Here is a 16,859-nt window from a genome sequence, read left to right on the forward strand (position 1 = left end):
TAGAGGATCTTGTATTGGTATTGGGATTAACTTGGATTTCCATAGGAGATAGCCCTTGAAGGTAAACATGGGAAGTTTCATTGTTTGAAGGAGATGGTATGGATTGTTGTTGAGAAGTCTTAGGAGATGAAGGAGTCATGGAAGGGTTGGAGACCACATATGGAGCCTTGATAGACATAGGTTCATGATTTTGATCATGCTTAGAAGTAGTTCCTTCTTTTTCTATGAGGTTTTGCCAAGATCAAGGGCACAGTGAAAAGTATAAAAATAGAGACAAAAGAATGACAAGAACAAACTGTATTCTCATCAATATGAAAATGATCAACTAGATTCACCAATACAATGAATATAGGCTTGCTTATATAGGCAAGGCCATATGGATGTACGAACACACAATCATGACATGTGGCTTAATGAGAAATAAGGGTAGGTAAGAAATACTAGGGGTAGGTAGGAGAAATAATATAATATTCCACAAGAGGTGGATGACCCACCGAATGTGGAGTATAACAACAAAACAAGACCACAAAAGGTGGAATTTCTCCTACAAGCTCTATCTCTATGTGCACACTTCCCAAAGTGTCTCAAATCCAGACTACGAAGAAATGCATTATCCTAAGTTAACTTAAGTAAAGTGTAATAATATCCATAATGTATATTTATTTACACCAACACCCCCCTTAAGTGCAACTTAGGGGAATGAAGACTTAAGTCAATAATGCAAGATGGGTCCCGACTACTAGGCCATGATAGGTACCCATGTACAATATGCAAATGCAAGAAAAACTATGCAATGCAATCTCTCACAAACGGAGAAAGGGAGAAAATCCAGTGGGAAAAAACTCCCCCCCAAAAGAGAGATGAATGTACAAAAGACTCTCAAAGAAGATGGACAAAACCTAAAAGAGGAAAAAGTCCCCCCCATAAGAGAGGAAGGAGAAGTCAGCTGACCCCCCCTAATGACACATCCTGCACCCCCAAGAGAGCTCGCAACTGATGGAACTTACTCTCAGTGAAAGGTTTGGTGAATATGTCAGCAACCTGCTCCGCTGTAGGACAATATTGCAAATCAATGACCTCCTCCTAAATGAGCTCTCAGATATAGTGCATATGAATCTCAATGTGTTTGGTCCACTGGTGCTGGACTGGGTTCTTCGAGATTGCAATAGCACTCTGATTGTCACAATGTAGAACTGTCGGTTGTGGAGTGGTGAACCCAAACTCTGTGAGAATCTGTTGGAGCCAAATGGTCTTAGTCACTGCATTAACAGCACCTTGATACTCAGCCTCAGTCAAAGAGAGAGCAATAGCATGTTGCTTCTTTCTCTACCAACAAATGGGGCCTGAACCAAGGTGAAAACTATAACAGGAAGTAGACTTACAATCATCAAGATCGCCAGCCCAATCGGAGTCTGTGTAACAAACCAAGCGAAGTCCTATGCCTGCTACATAGTGAATCCCATAGTGATGTGTACCCTAGATGTAATGAAGGATGCATTTGGCGGCTTTCCAATGAAGCCCATGTGGTTCCTGCATGAAGTGGAAAACCATGCCAACTACAAATGAAATATCAGGGTGTGTATGGGTCAAGTAGATGAGACTACCCACAAGCTGACGATACAAAGTGGCATCAATTGGTGGAGAAGAACACTGAGCCTCAAGCTTGACTTCGGAAAGAAAGGGAGTCGGTGCAAGCTTACAATCAGCCATATGAAAGCGTGCAAGTAGATCAAGAGCATACTTGGGCTGTGATAGTGTAATCCCAGAAGATGACTATGAAATCTCTATCCCGAGAAAGTAGTGCAAAAGACCCAAGTCAGTCATAGCAAATCTGTCATGCAAAGTAGATTTGACCCTGCTAATGATGGATGTATTACTTCCTGTAATGATCAAGTCATCAACATAGAGCACAAGTATCAAGTGAGAGTCATCCTATCACAAAATGTAGACATTCGGATCGGAATGACACCTGGTAAACTCTGCTAAGAGAAGAAAGGAATCCATCTTGGCATACCAAGCCCTGGGGGCCTGCTTAAGGCCATAGAGAGATTTCCTTAGTCTGCAAACCAAAGAAGTATCCTGGATGAAACCTTGTGGTTGCTCCATATAAATCTCCTCATCAAGATCACCATGAAGAAAAGCACTCTTCACATCCATCTAATGTATAGCCCAACCATGAGTTACAACAATAGCAAGTGTTAAGTGAATGGAGTTCATCTTGGCTACGGGCGCAAAGGTCTCAGTATAGTCAACACCTGCAACCTGAGAGAAACCTTTTGCAACAAGTCGAGCCTTATACTTATCCACACTACCATCTGCAGCATACTTGGTCCGATAGATCCACTTACATCGAACCATCTTTCTCCCCTTAGGGAGATGGACTAAATCCCATGTGTTGTTCCTCATCAAGGAACTATACTCTTCCTCCATAGCTTGGTCCCACTTAGGAACACCTGATGCTTCACGAAATGTCTATGGATTGGAAGCGGTAGTAATGAATGCATGTGGAAGATTCTGATGTTGTGATCAATTTCTCCGTGTATCTGAAGGATCCGCAACAAGAGAACCCGCAGACTCAAGTGTCTGTCGAGCCCAACGAGGTCTAGGTGGAGGTGGAGAACGAGGCTCCTCAACTGCAAGTGGACCCTACAGAGGTGTAACCCTGCAAGTCAAAGTTGAAGGAGTCTCATCATCTGAATCACTAGCATCAGTATCCACAATGGAGGAAGGTGGAGGAGGTAGAGAGGCTAAGCTAGGAGAGCTTTTCTCAAAGTGAACACTCCTCTCAATGAACACCTCATGTGTCTCAGGATCCATCAATCTATATGCCTTAACACCCTCAGGATATCCAACAAATATGCAAGGCCGACTCTGAGGTTCCAATGCCTTGCATTTCTATGGAGGTATGCGAGCCCATGTTGGACACCCAAAGACTCTGAATGTCTCACAATCGGTTTCCTACCAGCCCAAGCCTCGAAAAGAGTAATACCTTGCAAAGCTTTGTGAGGAACCTGATTCTGGATGTGTGTGGCACAATTGATAGACTCTACCCAAAAGGTGGGATCAAGAGAACGTGCATGTATCATACAGCTAGCCATTTCTTTGAGAGTTTTATTCTTGCATTCTGCAACTTCATTCTGCTGTGGAGTATATGCGATAGAATGTTGAAGATCAATCCCCTCAAATGTACAAAAATCCTTAAGTCTTTTGGTCACATATTCCCTTCAATTATCTGTGCAAAGAATCTTCACCACTTTCCCGGATTGCTTCTCCACATGAGTCTTGAAGTCCTGAAATATGTCAAATACTTCACTCTTATGAATAAGAAAGTAGACCCAAGTGAAGCGAGAGTAGTCATCAATGAAGGTGAGGACATAGCGGGCCTTGCTAAATGAAAGTGTTGGAAATAGACCTACTACATCGTTGTGAACAAGTTAAAGAACTTCCAAAGCTCTCCAAGCCTTCCCCTTATCAAACTTCTCTTTGGGATGCTTGCCCATGGAACACCCTGAACATACACCCTCTAAAAAACTAATTTGAGGTAGACCTGTGACCATGTCTTTAGTGCTGAACTGTTGAAGATAGCAGTAGTTGAGGTAACCAAACCACTCATGCCATAGCTTACTTTCTAAATTTGAATGAGTAAGAAAGGCCCTAGAAGGTGAACTTGGCACAAAGTGGGAGAATGAATAAAGCCTCTAGTTGTCATTGACTTGTCCCACTGCTACCAAGGCATCATCATCAAGTTCCTTTACCACAACTAAATCTAGTGTAAACTCAACCTTTTTCCCATTCCCATAGTGAGTGATTTGGTAGATAGAGAGAAGGTTGGTAGACAAGCTAGGAACATAGAGAACATTCTCAAAAGTTCCATCATCCATGTCAACTGAACCTTTCCCTTCAACCTCTACTTGTGTATCATCACCTATGTAAATGTGAGGTACCTTAGATGGCTCCAATGAAGAAAACTGCTCCTTTGTAGAACCCATGTGATATGAGGCACTCGAGTCAAGTATCCATTGCTGTGAAGAACCTGTTGTAGCCACAAATGTTTGCCCTTTTCCCTTAGAATGTGTGGAAGAGGAAGGAGATGAATCCTTCTTTGTGTAGGCGGATGGCAAGTTGATGTTGTTTTTCTTACGAAGATTAGTTAACTCATCAACTTGCTTTGTGTGGCATCGATGCTCATCATGACCATACTTCTCACAATATGCACAAGTTGGTTTATCCTACTTAGCTGGTGTCCCCTTCTTGGAAGAGGATGAAAAATCACCTTGTGATGGAGAGGATGATTGTCCTTTTTCCTGTTGTGGCTTAGACTTGGAGTGCTTCTTCTTCTTGTTGGAATCTTTGCCTTGACTTCCTTGATTCCCTTGATTAGCCACCAAAGCCTGGGACTTTGAAGACTTGAGAAGCCCCATGTTCAACAACTTAGATTGTTCCAATATCAACATTTCTGTGAAAGCATCAAATGAAGGCATAACATAGGAACTCCCCACTGTCAAACGATGAGTTTGGAAGCTAGACACAAATGTTGCATATTCTGGTGCAAGCTTGTCCAACAAGTTGAATATCAACTGAGCATCCTTTTTATGAATTCCACAATCCTTAAGCTTTGCTCTTAGCTCATTTGCTTTGGTGACATAATATTGGATTTTATCAAAACTCTTGGGATCCAAGTTGGTGAGCTCATTGTCAATCTTATAACCTCTAATTTCATCAACTTGACCATACAATTTCTGAAACATATCCCAAGCATCTTTGATTGTAGTACACTTTTCAATATGAAAGATGAGGTCATATGATACATACTTGCGCAAAGTTCCAAGAGCCATGCAATTCTTAGTGAGCCATTCTAATTGAGCATCAGGATCAACCTTAGGATTAGGTAGTGTTGCTATTGTTCCATCTATGTAATGCATGAGACCTTTTTCCATTAATTTGCTCCATACTTTAATTTTCCATGATGCATAATTATGTGGACTTAAAGGTGGAAATTTATGAGGACTCATTGCAAAAAAATGAAAGAGCACAAGGAAAGAGAGGTACAATCACACAAGACACCCCCCCAAATTCACTCAATCAAAGAACCCCCCCAAAAGTGATGATTTGGCACTTTATACTTAGTGCATGTACAATGGGCCACTTGAAAAAAATGGCAAAGTGGACTTCTGATTTCAATTTTACAACTGCCTCAATAAGGCCAAAAGAGACTCAAACTAATAATGCAAGAGATCTAAACTAAGATCCAAGCAATTTACAAGTATCAAATAGGCCAAATAAGACCAATATCTGAAAGTATAATTTCTACTTAAAATCTCTGAACTCTGATCATAGATTATGAAAGTAGATGAAAACTAATGCAATTTCAAAAAAAATGGCACCTGAAAAGGAGGTCGTATGAGCTCAAACGAGGCCTTTGAAGTTGTATATTTGAAGATTGGACAGGTACAGTTGAGAGAATCTGCAAATTCCAAAAAACTTGTGCACCAAAATCAGAAAATAACCACACCACTATGAAGAGCACAAAAAATTAGCCCAAATCAAAAAAAAATTGCACCCAAAAAGAAGCAAAATTGAGCAAGTTATGGGCCTCCAAAGTTGACCCAAAAATCCAAACTGCTCAATAGAGAGGGGTCTAAAAATTTCCAAAGAAAATGTTGACTGGGCGCTGACTGGGTGCTGACTATGCACTGCTGACTGGGTAGAAGGTACGGATCCCCAAAAAAATTTCAAAATTTTTTTTTTTTTTTTCAAAAAAAAATTTTAATTTGGAAAATAATTTTTTTTTTTTGAAAAAAATCTGAAAATTCCATAATGTACCGCCCGAATTGGGCAGAAAATTTCCTTCACACCCAAAAATCGATTTTCGCCAAAATAGGTCGAATTTATACTCGATTTTTATGGAAACGGCCTCCCGGACGCAATGGTGAGGTCGAAAACACTCTAAGATGCCTCCAAAAAATGCAGTCCCTCAGATCCAAAAATAGAAGCCTTCCACGATGTCTCCAAAAACTAATCAATGAAGCCCCAATGGCTCTGATACCATGTGAGGTTTTGCCAAGATCAAGGGCACAATGAAAAGTATAAAAATAGAGACAAAAGAATGACAAGAACAAACTGTTTTCTCATCAATATGAAAATGATCAACTGGATTCACCAATACAATGAATATAGGCTTGCTTATATAGGCAAGGCCATATGGATGTATGAGCACACAGTCATGACATGTGGCTCAATGAGAAACAAGGGTAGGTAAGAAATACTAGGGGTAGGTAGGAGAAATAATATAATATTCCACAAGAGGTGGATGACCCACCGAATGTGGAGTGTAACAACAAAACAAGACCACAAAAGGTGGAATTTCTCCTACAAGCTCTATCCCTATGTGCACACTTCCCTAAGTGTCTCAAATCCAGACTACAAAGAAATGCATTATCCTAAGTTAACTTAAGTAAAGTGTAATAATATCCATAATGAATATTTATTTACACCAACATTTTCTTTAGGTGAGTCATTAGGATCTTCAATTTCAATGACACCATCATCAAGGAGATCTTGAATCTTGTGTTTTAATTCCATACACATTGAAGTCTTATGTTTGTTATGCCTATGATATACATAGTACCTACTCAAAATTGTACATCCTCGTGTGGTCACTAGTCTTTTTAGGCAATATGATAAGATTGTTCTTAAGAAGCTCTTCCAAAGTTGACTCAATAGATTGCCCCAAAGGTGTAAACTATCTGTCTAGGGAATAGATGTCTTTTTGTCTTGGTGAAGGTGTTTTGTGATTTTGTATGAGATTTGGTCTTTGATTGTCCATTATTTGTTGGTATTCGCTTGTCAAATCACATAATTGTTTTAGCATTCCTTGAAGTTTCTCACACTTGATATCATATATTTGTTTTTCAAATGGAGTCATTGATTTATTTTGTTGGATTTCCATGTCATATATTTCTTTCTTGATATCTTGAAGCATTTCAGAAAAGTTAACCATGGGAATTGGAGCTAAGGTATCCATGAGATTCTTACTTTTGTCAAAAAATTTAGAAGAGCTTCTGGTTGGAACATGCATTTACAACTGACGGGACCGAGAGCTAGATGTGTAGCAGAAGTCAAGATCAAATTGTAGCTAGTTATTCGTTTAAAGTAGTGATTGAAAGAAGTTACTAAGATCTGGTCTAGTTTTAGGAATGATCTATCCTATGTAAGACGTTATCTAAGTTAACTTAGGTTTTGATAAGATGTTGTTTGGACTAGCTGAAAGATGATCCACAAAATCATGCAACGCAACGGCAGGGGTACATTATCAAGGTTTATTTATGCTCAAGAGGAAGATAACCAGTTTTAGGCTCACTGTAGACTATTTTAGACAGGTTTGACTGTTCTGGACTGACAAAATCAGAGACTCGTATGATAGTATAAAAGCTTCAAGATAATAACAGTTTTGTTTTGTACAAGTTGCTGCCTAGTACCGTACGACAAATGGGCATGTCCCGAATGACAAAAGATTCAGTGTAGTTCTGTCTCGTACGACACAGGACTTAGCTTTAAATGACAGACTATTGGGTTTTGTACAACACGGGATTGAGCTTGAATGACACATGATTTGGTGCAGGATGACAAATGATCAGGTTCGTACGATTGTTAACTGGACAAAGACAAAAATTCTGAGTTTTTCAATAGCTGAGTATGAAAACTGAGTATGACGAATTCTGAGGTGGACCGATTTTTGACCGGGATAGACTAGTTTTGACATAGATAGAGTTTTATCACTGAGTTGTTGATTTGTTTTCTTTAATTTTAATATCTCAGTTTCAGTTTGAGGGATGAAAACATAGAAAACATGCAAGATCTATAATAATTCAATCACAGCACACTAACCCTATGGAAGTTGGCTTAGAGAAGAAAACCTTTGCTTGCTGACTTAGGTACACACCCAATAGCTAATTAGAATACAACTGTTGAGTCTCATGCAATGGATTCTCAACGTTGTATTAGCCAACTCCAAACTCTAATGGGGGCACGATATGGCAAGTGTCTTGGGAGAGTTACTATCTCTCTTGCACAAAGATTATCAACCTTTCAGAGGTGAATCAGGTAGCTTCTAATCTTATAGTTCTTAGTCAGGAATTCCATTTGAAATTACCCCTTGAAGTCACACAAGCATGATTAAGGCCTATAGCCCAACAAGGTACCAGAATAAGTTGTAGTCACGTAAACATGATTGAGAACACGAGGCCCTACAAAATGCTCGGTATGAGAGATCTCAAAGAGAAAACTCAAATAATCCTATCCTCTGAGACTTTAATCACCAGAGGCCTATTTATTATAATGAGTTGGAATGCTCAGGTCCAGTTGTACTCACTTGGGTCGTTCTCATGGGGTGATTACTTTTTTCCACTGTGATAGGCCCGCTAAAGGTACACAAATCTTAAAACTTAGAAAAAATCTTTGAGGGTCTAGATTTTTTATTGTCTATAAAAGACAAGAGAATACTCTCCTACCTCTCAGATTTTTCTGAAAAACACAAAAGACATATTTTTTCATTAACCAGATAGCAAGTTAGGTGCCTAAAAAAAATGAAATTAAAGAATACATGATGTTTGGTTGATTCTCTTTAGGCAACCTGCAAAAACAATGCATCAGTAGTCATGTTGTTTTCATTCTTTGACAGACGTACGTTTGATTGATAAATTCTTTGACAAGCATGCTGCAAGAAACTGGTTAGGCTATGAAAATATCAGACAGATAGAAGACAATTCAGGGTTAGCCTTAGTATCATCAAAATTTAATTCAAGAAAAACCCAGAAAAGTAATTTGTTTTTCAACAAATCCTAATCTAACTCCTCCAACCTGTAAGAAATTGTTAGAAACCTACAAGAAGAAAAAGTTAGTGAATTATCAAATCTCTTGGTGAGCTTACACAAGCCTAATTTCAAATCGTAGTTACAATTTTTTCACTCCTAATGCTAAAATGCCCTAAAATTTGACTAAGTCTGAAATTTGGAGAATCCTCCAAAAACTAGATTTTGCATTATAACTCCTGGAGGTTCGAAACCCCTCTCAAACATCCTGACAATATATATGGAATATAACTTAAAGTATAAGAAGAAAGAGAGAAGAGAAGAGGAAATATCACATATACTTAAATGTTATATTTCATATATATTGACCTTCCACAAGCCTTATTTCAAGCAAAATCCTAAACAAAAATTCTTTGTTTTTCATATGACAAAACAGTAACTCATACGAGTATTCTCACCTGACCATATGACAATTCTCACCGAAATGAACAAGTAATAACAAAAAAAAAATGACAAATCAGTTACTCATACGATAGAGGATTTCTTCTCGCACAATAGAGGATTTATGCTCGTACGGCAAAGGATTTCTTCTTGCACGACAGAGCATTTATGCTCATACAACAGAGGATTTCAATTTGTACGACATATATAGTTTGTCATTTCAGCCTATGAGAAATATCATACGAGATGACGCAGAAGTTGTAGACCGAAAATCCGAAAAGTCAAAAAACCTGAAAAATAACAAAAATAAAAAGTCAGTCTTTGGAGGCCGAAAAATGTAGTCTTCTGCCCCACGGTGGGCGCCAGAAATGTGTGTGTGAAAAGTGGACTAAGGGTCTGTATCTGCAATACACAACACTTCAATAAGTCATTAGATGCATGGTTAGTCAAATATAAGCATGAATAAGAAAACCATAACAAATCGACCCATTGCCTTCTAAAAGATGCGAGTATAAGATTGCTCTCAAATTTGTATAAGCAATCCAGTGACTAGACTACACCAAGATGAAGGATTTAATCTATATGAGCATGATATTAAGCTAGATGGATGCAAGATTAATCTAACAATATTTAAGCAATATTAAGCTAAATGATTTAATCAATATGAAATAATTAATATGCAATATTCTTAATGAACCTAGAGCAAAACAACATAATAACAATATATTCTCCAGGATTTTTAAATGAGAGATGAACGCCTGAATTTATAGAAAATTCAGAAAGAAACCAAAGGCTGAGATCAAATGATGATGAGCAGTCAAGATTTTCACAGAGGAAGCACAATCTAGGTGAATTGATGTGATTGGATGCTTTTCTCAGTTTTAAAGGAAATTGAACTAAAATTAAGATAAAATTAGAAAAAACTGATTTATTCTCTCTTTCATTCAAGTTTAATATTTAATTATTTTAATTGCTTTCTTTGAGATTATTTATCAATTTTTAATTTGTTTTTCAAGATTATCTCCAATTGATTTATTTTCTCAATTTTTAATTATTTTTTGTCAATTAATCCTTTTTTTTAATTTGTTTCCTTTTTTGAAGATTTGTGCTCATAATTTCCAATTCCTCTTTCTTGATTTGTTTCCCTTTTTGAGGATTTATGACAAATTAATTTATTTAATTAAATATGCTAGGATAATTAATAAAATAAATAAGATAATTGTTTAAAATGATTTACTTGAAATAATCAATTAAATAAATATTTAATTAATATTGGTTGATTAATTTGCCATGTGACATTTGATGATTTTAGAAATTAATTGTGTGCTCAAGATTTATTTAATTGCCTTTGGTTATAAGCATTAATTGTGTGCTCAAGATGTATTCTTTTTTGGTCAATTAATCATTTTTTAATTTATTTCCTTTTTTGAAGATTTATGGCAAATTAATTTATTTAATTAAATATGCTAGGATATTTAATAAAATAAATAAGATAATTGTTTAAAATGATTTACTTGGAATGGTCAATTAATTAAATAAATATTTAATTAATATTGAGTGATTAATTTTCCATGTGACATTTGATGATTAAAGAATTAATTGTGTGCTCAAGATTTATTTAATTGCCTTTGGTTAGGACCTTGGTGACGTTGTCGAGATTAGGGGCTCATGGTTTAGATGATCATTTGACATTTCATCCTGTGAGAAATGTCGTACAAGATGATGCAAAGGTTGTACGGCCAAAAATCCGAAAAGTCGAAAAACCTGAAAAATAACAAAAATAAAAAGTCAGTCTTTGGAGGCCGAAAAATGTAGTCTTTTGCCTCATGGTGGGCACCAAAAATGTGTGTGTGGAAAGTGGACCTAGATCTGTATCTACAATACACAACACTTCAATTAAGTCATTACATGTATGGTTAGACAAATATAAGCATGAATATGATCTTAAAATTTGAGAAAAGAAATCAATTGGAGTTAATCTTGAAAAATAAATTAAAAATTGATAAATAATCTCAAAGAAAGCAATTAAAACAATTGAATATTAAACTTGAATGAAAGAGAGAATAAATCAGTTTTTTCTGATTTTATCTTAATTTTAGTTCAATTTCCTTTAAAACTGAGAATAACATCCAATCACATCAATTCACCTGGATTGTGCTTCCTCTTGGAAAATCTTGACCGCTCATCATCATTTGATCTTAGCCTTTGGTTTCTTTCTGAATTTTTTATAAATTCAGGCCTTCATCTCTCATTCAAAAATCCGGGAGAATATATTATTATTATGTTGTTTTTGCTCTAGGTTCATTGAGAATATTGCATATTAATTATTTCATATTGATTAAATCATTTAGCTTAATATTGCTTAAATCTTGTTAGATTGATCTTGCATCCATCTAGCTTAATATCATGCTCATATAGATTAAATCCTTCGTCTTGGTGTAGTCTAGTCACTGGATTGCTTATACAAATCTGAGAGCAATCTTATACTCGCATCTTCTAGAAGGCAATGGGTCGATTTGTTATGGTTTTCTTATTCCTGCTTAAATCTAACTAACCATGCATCTAATGACTTAATTGAAGTGTTGTGTATTGCAAATACAGATCCTTAGTCCACTTTTCACACACACATTTTTGGCGCCCACCATGGGGCTCATGGTTTAGATGACCATTTTTAGGGTATTACAGTTTCACGTGTGCATTCTTGATCCAATAGCTAATTGAGACTGTGAACAGGGCAGAATAGAGTATAACAACAGAGGTTATCCAATCAGTATATTTAGCACTCAACCGGAACTCATCCAGGCATTGTAGATGTTATTTCAAAGTTCATTCACTGTAATTCATCACTGTAACTAATTTGTAAGGCAGTGAGCCTTGCCTGAGGGTTGTAGGCTTCCGAGTTATTGTAATTAGGAAATGAGCTCAAGGAAGTGTGTCTGAATGCATGTACATTTCCATATTGTAATATTTTTTTTCTACTTGCCATAGTGGAGTAATATTGTGGGTTCAAATCCCACCATGGTTTTTCCCATTTGGGTTTTCACATAAAAATCTGGTGTTATGCTTTTGTGGTTATTTGTTCTATGTTTCTGCATTTCATTTTCATCTATTTGCTTCTGGTGGTTTAAAGTTAAGTTTGAAAAATTGCTAATCGGTAGATCACTTATTCACCTCCCCCCCTCTTAGTGATCCCTGATTCCAAAAAAGGATGGTGGATTAAATAAAATAAAGTAAATTTATTTTATTTAATAGAGGAAGGGTCAAAAAGGGGGATTTAATTAATAAAATGGTTTTTTGTTGTCCATTAATCAAATAAGACTATAGCATAATTAACAAAATTAATTAGCTAGAAGGGGAAGAATGCCAATTAATTAAATAATTTATAATTATTTAATTTACAAGCACTCGGGATAGCAAAATTTAATTAATAAGATTAATCAAATTTTAGGTGTATACAACCATCAAGTGTTTGGTCATTCCACTAGTGAATGTAAGGCCTTGAGGGATAAGATACGACTTCATCAATTGAGTGACATTAATTCTTTATTTATTGATGCACCTTCTTCTTCTTTGCACAACAAGTGATATCGAGGTTTACCTCTATCCTATTCTTTTACATTCATTTGTGCTCTTACTATACCTACTCTCCACCCATGGTGGCACCTATCTCTTCTTCACCAAAAATGGTTCATGTCTATCTCTCACCCATTGCATTGACTATATTTTTGTCACCTGACGTGGTGAGTATCTATCTTTTCCCTTTGTGGCTCTTATCAAAATTGATCTTATCTAGAGTGGCCTCCCTCCATAGCGAGGTTGGTCCTATATAGAATCTATTTATCTTTATCAGTGGTCCCTTTCCTTCATAGCAAGGTTGCTTCTACTTATCTTTTGGTAGTGTCCTTCCTTCATAGCAAGGTTGGTTCTACTTATCTTTGATCACCTAGAATAACACAACTTGCCAAGCTATGATCTATCTTTTAATCATTACCATCTATATGATCACTAGCAACATAGCAAGCTAGTGTATGGGTCATGTACTATCTCTTCAACATCGATTGCTTCTCTGAATTTTGGGTGCATTCTTCCTTGAATAAATTGATCCTTTCTTTCTTCTCTACTTTTTAGAATTCCTCTATGTGTGGTTTCTTGTATTTTGGGGATGACACATAGTACTAAGACAATATTTTACATCAAGGTCTCTTTCACTTTGTTGACTCAAATATTTTAGTTTGTTATGCACTTTCATGTGTGTCACATCCATGTTATTATCTATATATCTATATGTTTATCATGATCTAACCCCGTCGACTTGGGAACTTTCATTCTCTAACCTTGTCTTGTGTAGATTTTTCTATCTAATGCATTTTTTTTGTAGGTATTCAACTTGGGGGCATGCTTCCTTGGCTTGAATATTTTTCTACTTCCTCTACAATATCCTTTTGGCATCATAATGTTATTTTATGTTTAGTATATTTCCTTTAGCATGTATATTCATGTTCATTCATAAGCCCACTAAAGTGGGGGCAAAATGTAGAGTAGAAAATTTCATACCCCTCTGTAATTCCACATACACTTTTGTATCCCCTTTAGTGTCCATTCCCCTATCATTTGAGTAGGATCATTACAGCCCTTGCATTGGCCTTTTCCCTCACATGATGCTCTAAACACCTTTTCAACAGCTATCTTTCAATTTCAATTTTGAATTAGCCATGTGTTTCACTTATCGCTTGTCATTTTTTAGTGTGATTCATCTAGACACTAGCACTCTATGAAAACATCCATGCATCACACATTAGTCCTATGACATCTTATCGTTTGAATATTAGTTATGCACATTTCGACACTTGTCACCTACCTAGTTTGATGAAAATGGCTCAACAACCCTCTTTTTCCCTCCTCTTCTCTTTTTTAAATCTATCTTTTCTCTTCATTCAAGATCTCTCTTACTTCTCCAAGAAACTTTCTATTTGTTCTTCAAACAATCTCTCTTGTTCACTGAGCTCTCGCAACTTTATATTTCTCTCTCTCTTGCTTGCTACAGCAATCTCTAGTTTACTATAAAATTCTCAAGCTCTCACAATACTCTTTGTATCTTTCTTGGATTTCTCAACCCTTGCTAGTAATTTATTTATGTCTCTCTTACGTCTTTGAGCATCTTGGGATTTATGACATCCCCTATCTTTTTTATCATTTTATCATTCTATTTATTTATCTTTTGATCTATCTATCTATCTAGCTTTATGGAGGTGGAAACACCAAAACAAGGACTTGACTGAGGCAAGTCACCAAATAGCCACAAAAAGTTTCCCTCTTCTATATGTGTGCAAGTTTCTTGAAGGCATTAAACCACACAAGGGTTTGTTGTGTATATTTGTTACTCATTTCTTCTATTCAAATTGTTATTATACTTCTTTGTATATCTACTACATAGTATTTGTTGGTATATTTTTATTCTAGGTTTCATAGGTCATCTAAAACATAGAGTTGGATTTTCTCTATTTTCTAAGTTTTATGTTTGTGGTCCATGTGAGACTACAGTGCATCATGCAAACATCTACACACCGCATTGGCATCCTTGACTGAGACACTCAAATTCAAACTGAAAACTCCTTATCGCTTGCTCTTACCATTTTTATAATTAGATATCTTCACCAATTTCACTAGTTGGAGATATCTGAATATATGTTGTGAAATTGGCTCTCAAGTGTTAATAATATCTTCTTGCATTAATCTATCCTTTTTACGGAGAGAAAATTTGGGAGAGGAATCATTTAAAGATTCATAAAGAGGATTTTCATATATCCTAAATCCTTGTAGTTTAAGAGCATCCTCTTGCACAAAACTGTTATCTTGTATTATCATGTCATAATGAGGACCTATAAATTTCAAAATCATTGGTACTAAATAGCTTATCAAAGGTAGTAAAGTCTTCCTTAAGGATATCCATGTGGGAGAGGCATATTTTAGTAGAAATATCAACATCGTTCATCAAAGGTTCATCTTTAGAAGGGAGAGTTTTGAAAGAAGTGTTTGTTAGACAGTTCAAATAACTAGAAGACAACTGAGAGGGGGGGGGGGTGAATCAGTTGTCACCAGATTACCAAAACCTAAAGCAATTAAAACTTTAATATAGAAACCCAAAACATCAATACCGGAATGCATAAACCAATTACCAAAATAGCAGATATACCAATTAAGCATAAACAAAAATTAGAGAATAAATATCATCCACATGACACCAAGATTTGTACGTGGAAAACCCAGTAAAGAGAAAAACCACGGTGGGAAGCCTCCCCACGGTCAGATAATACTTCTGCAGTAAGTATGTGATTACAAATGAGGGTCATGCACTTGCAGGAAGGCCAACAACCTAGAGAACACTTCTCTTTACAAAAGGAGTCTCACTGACTACATAAAAATCCAGACTACAATCTGGAAGAGAGAATGAACTACAATGATATCATCTCATATGCCTGAGTACAGTTTTGGTTAAGCTCAATACCGAATGACTAAATCCTCTTACATAAACCCAACTCAATCACCAATGATTGATCAAATCCTTTGCATGAATTATTAATACATTATTCTCTCCTTACATATTCATACCATATGTTTTACATATGATCTACAATGAGATCTTACATCATATATATACAAACCCTCGACCACAAACAATCAGGTCGGCCACCAGACAATAAAGCAATTACATAATTACAAAACCTGTCAGCCTGAGACCAAACAAATAATATCCAACCCATAAGACATCCTGGAAACACATCGAGAAGTCCAAACAACACATTACATTAAGTCGATCCATAACCTAGATAATACCAGAGCCAATATAGGTCCACACACACTAAAGCAATGATCCCAATCAACCAAGTCTCAAACACGATCACCATCAATATCAAGAATCTCTACTAGAAGCTGCACCAACACCACTTATGCATAATATCAAAATATCTTCAACAAAGCTCTATCGGTGAAACCGTCACCGGAACAACAAACCAAGCTTACCAACATACAGGATAGCATCTGATCTCCAAATCAAAACCAACTGACTGAACATGAATCTGGGTAGCATTAATAGCAGATATAAGCCAATTATATAAGCCAAAACATACTAGATCATAACAGATCATCATGATCTAATCCAACTAGAAACCAAACAACTTATCGGGACCAGAAGGATACCGATAAACAACCAAGATAGCTAGTGTTGACATCAATGATGAAACATCAATGCAACACATTAATCAATTCCTCCAAATGGCCAACAATCTCCCCCTTTGGCATTGATGGCAACACTAGATGTGAAAAACATCTGAGTGCCAATAAATGCCAAACAAATCTCCCAAACAAAATATAGCAATGAAGTTCTGATCCAAACTCTCCCTATAAATGATATCTCAATTAAGCTCTACAAATTTCTCCCCCTAATGTATATATCTCCTTAATTTTTTCACATGAATATCTCTCCCCCTTTGACATCAATGCCAGAAATCTGACATAAATATCAAAGCAAAATCAAAGACCATTGAATCACAAGGTTAACTACTCTACCTGAGTAGTAGCATCACCACATCAATCCAGAATGAATAATAT

The sequence above is a fragment of the Cryptomeria japonica genome, chromosome 7 (assembly GCF_030272615.1).
Source record: "Cryptomeria japonica chromosome 7, Sugi_1.0, whole genome shotgun sequence".
Taxonomy (NCBI): domain Eukaryota; kingdom Viridiplantae; phylum Streptophyta; class Pinopsida; order Cupressales; family Cupressaceae; genus Cryptomeria; species Cryptomeria japonica.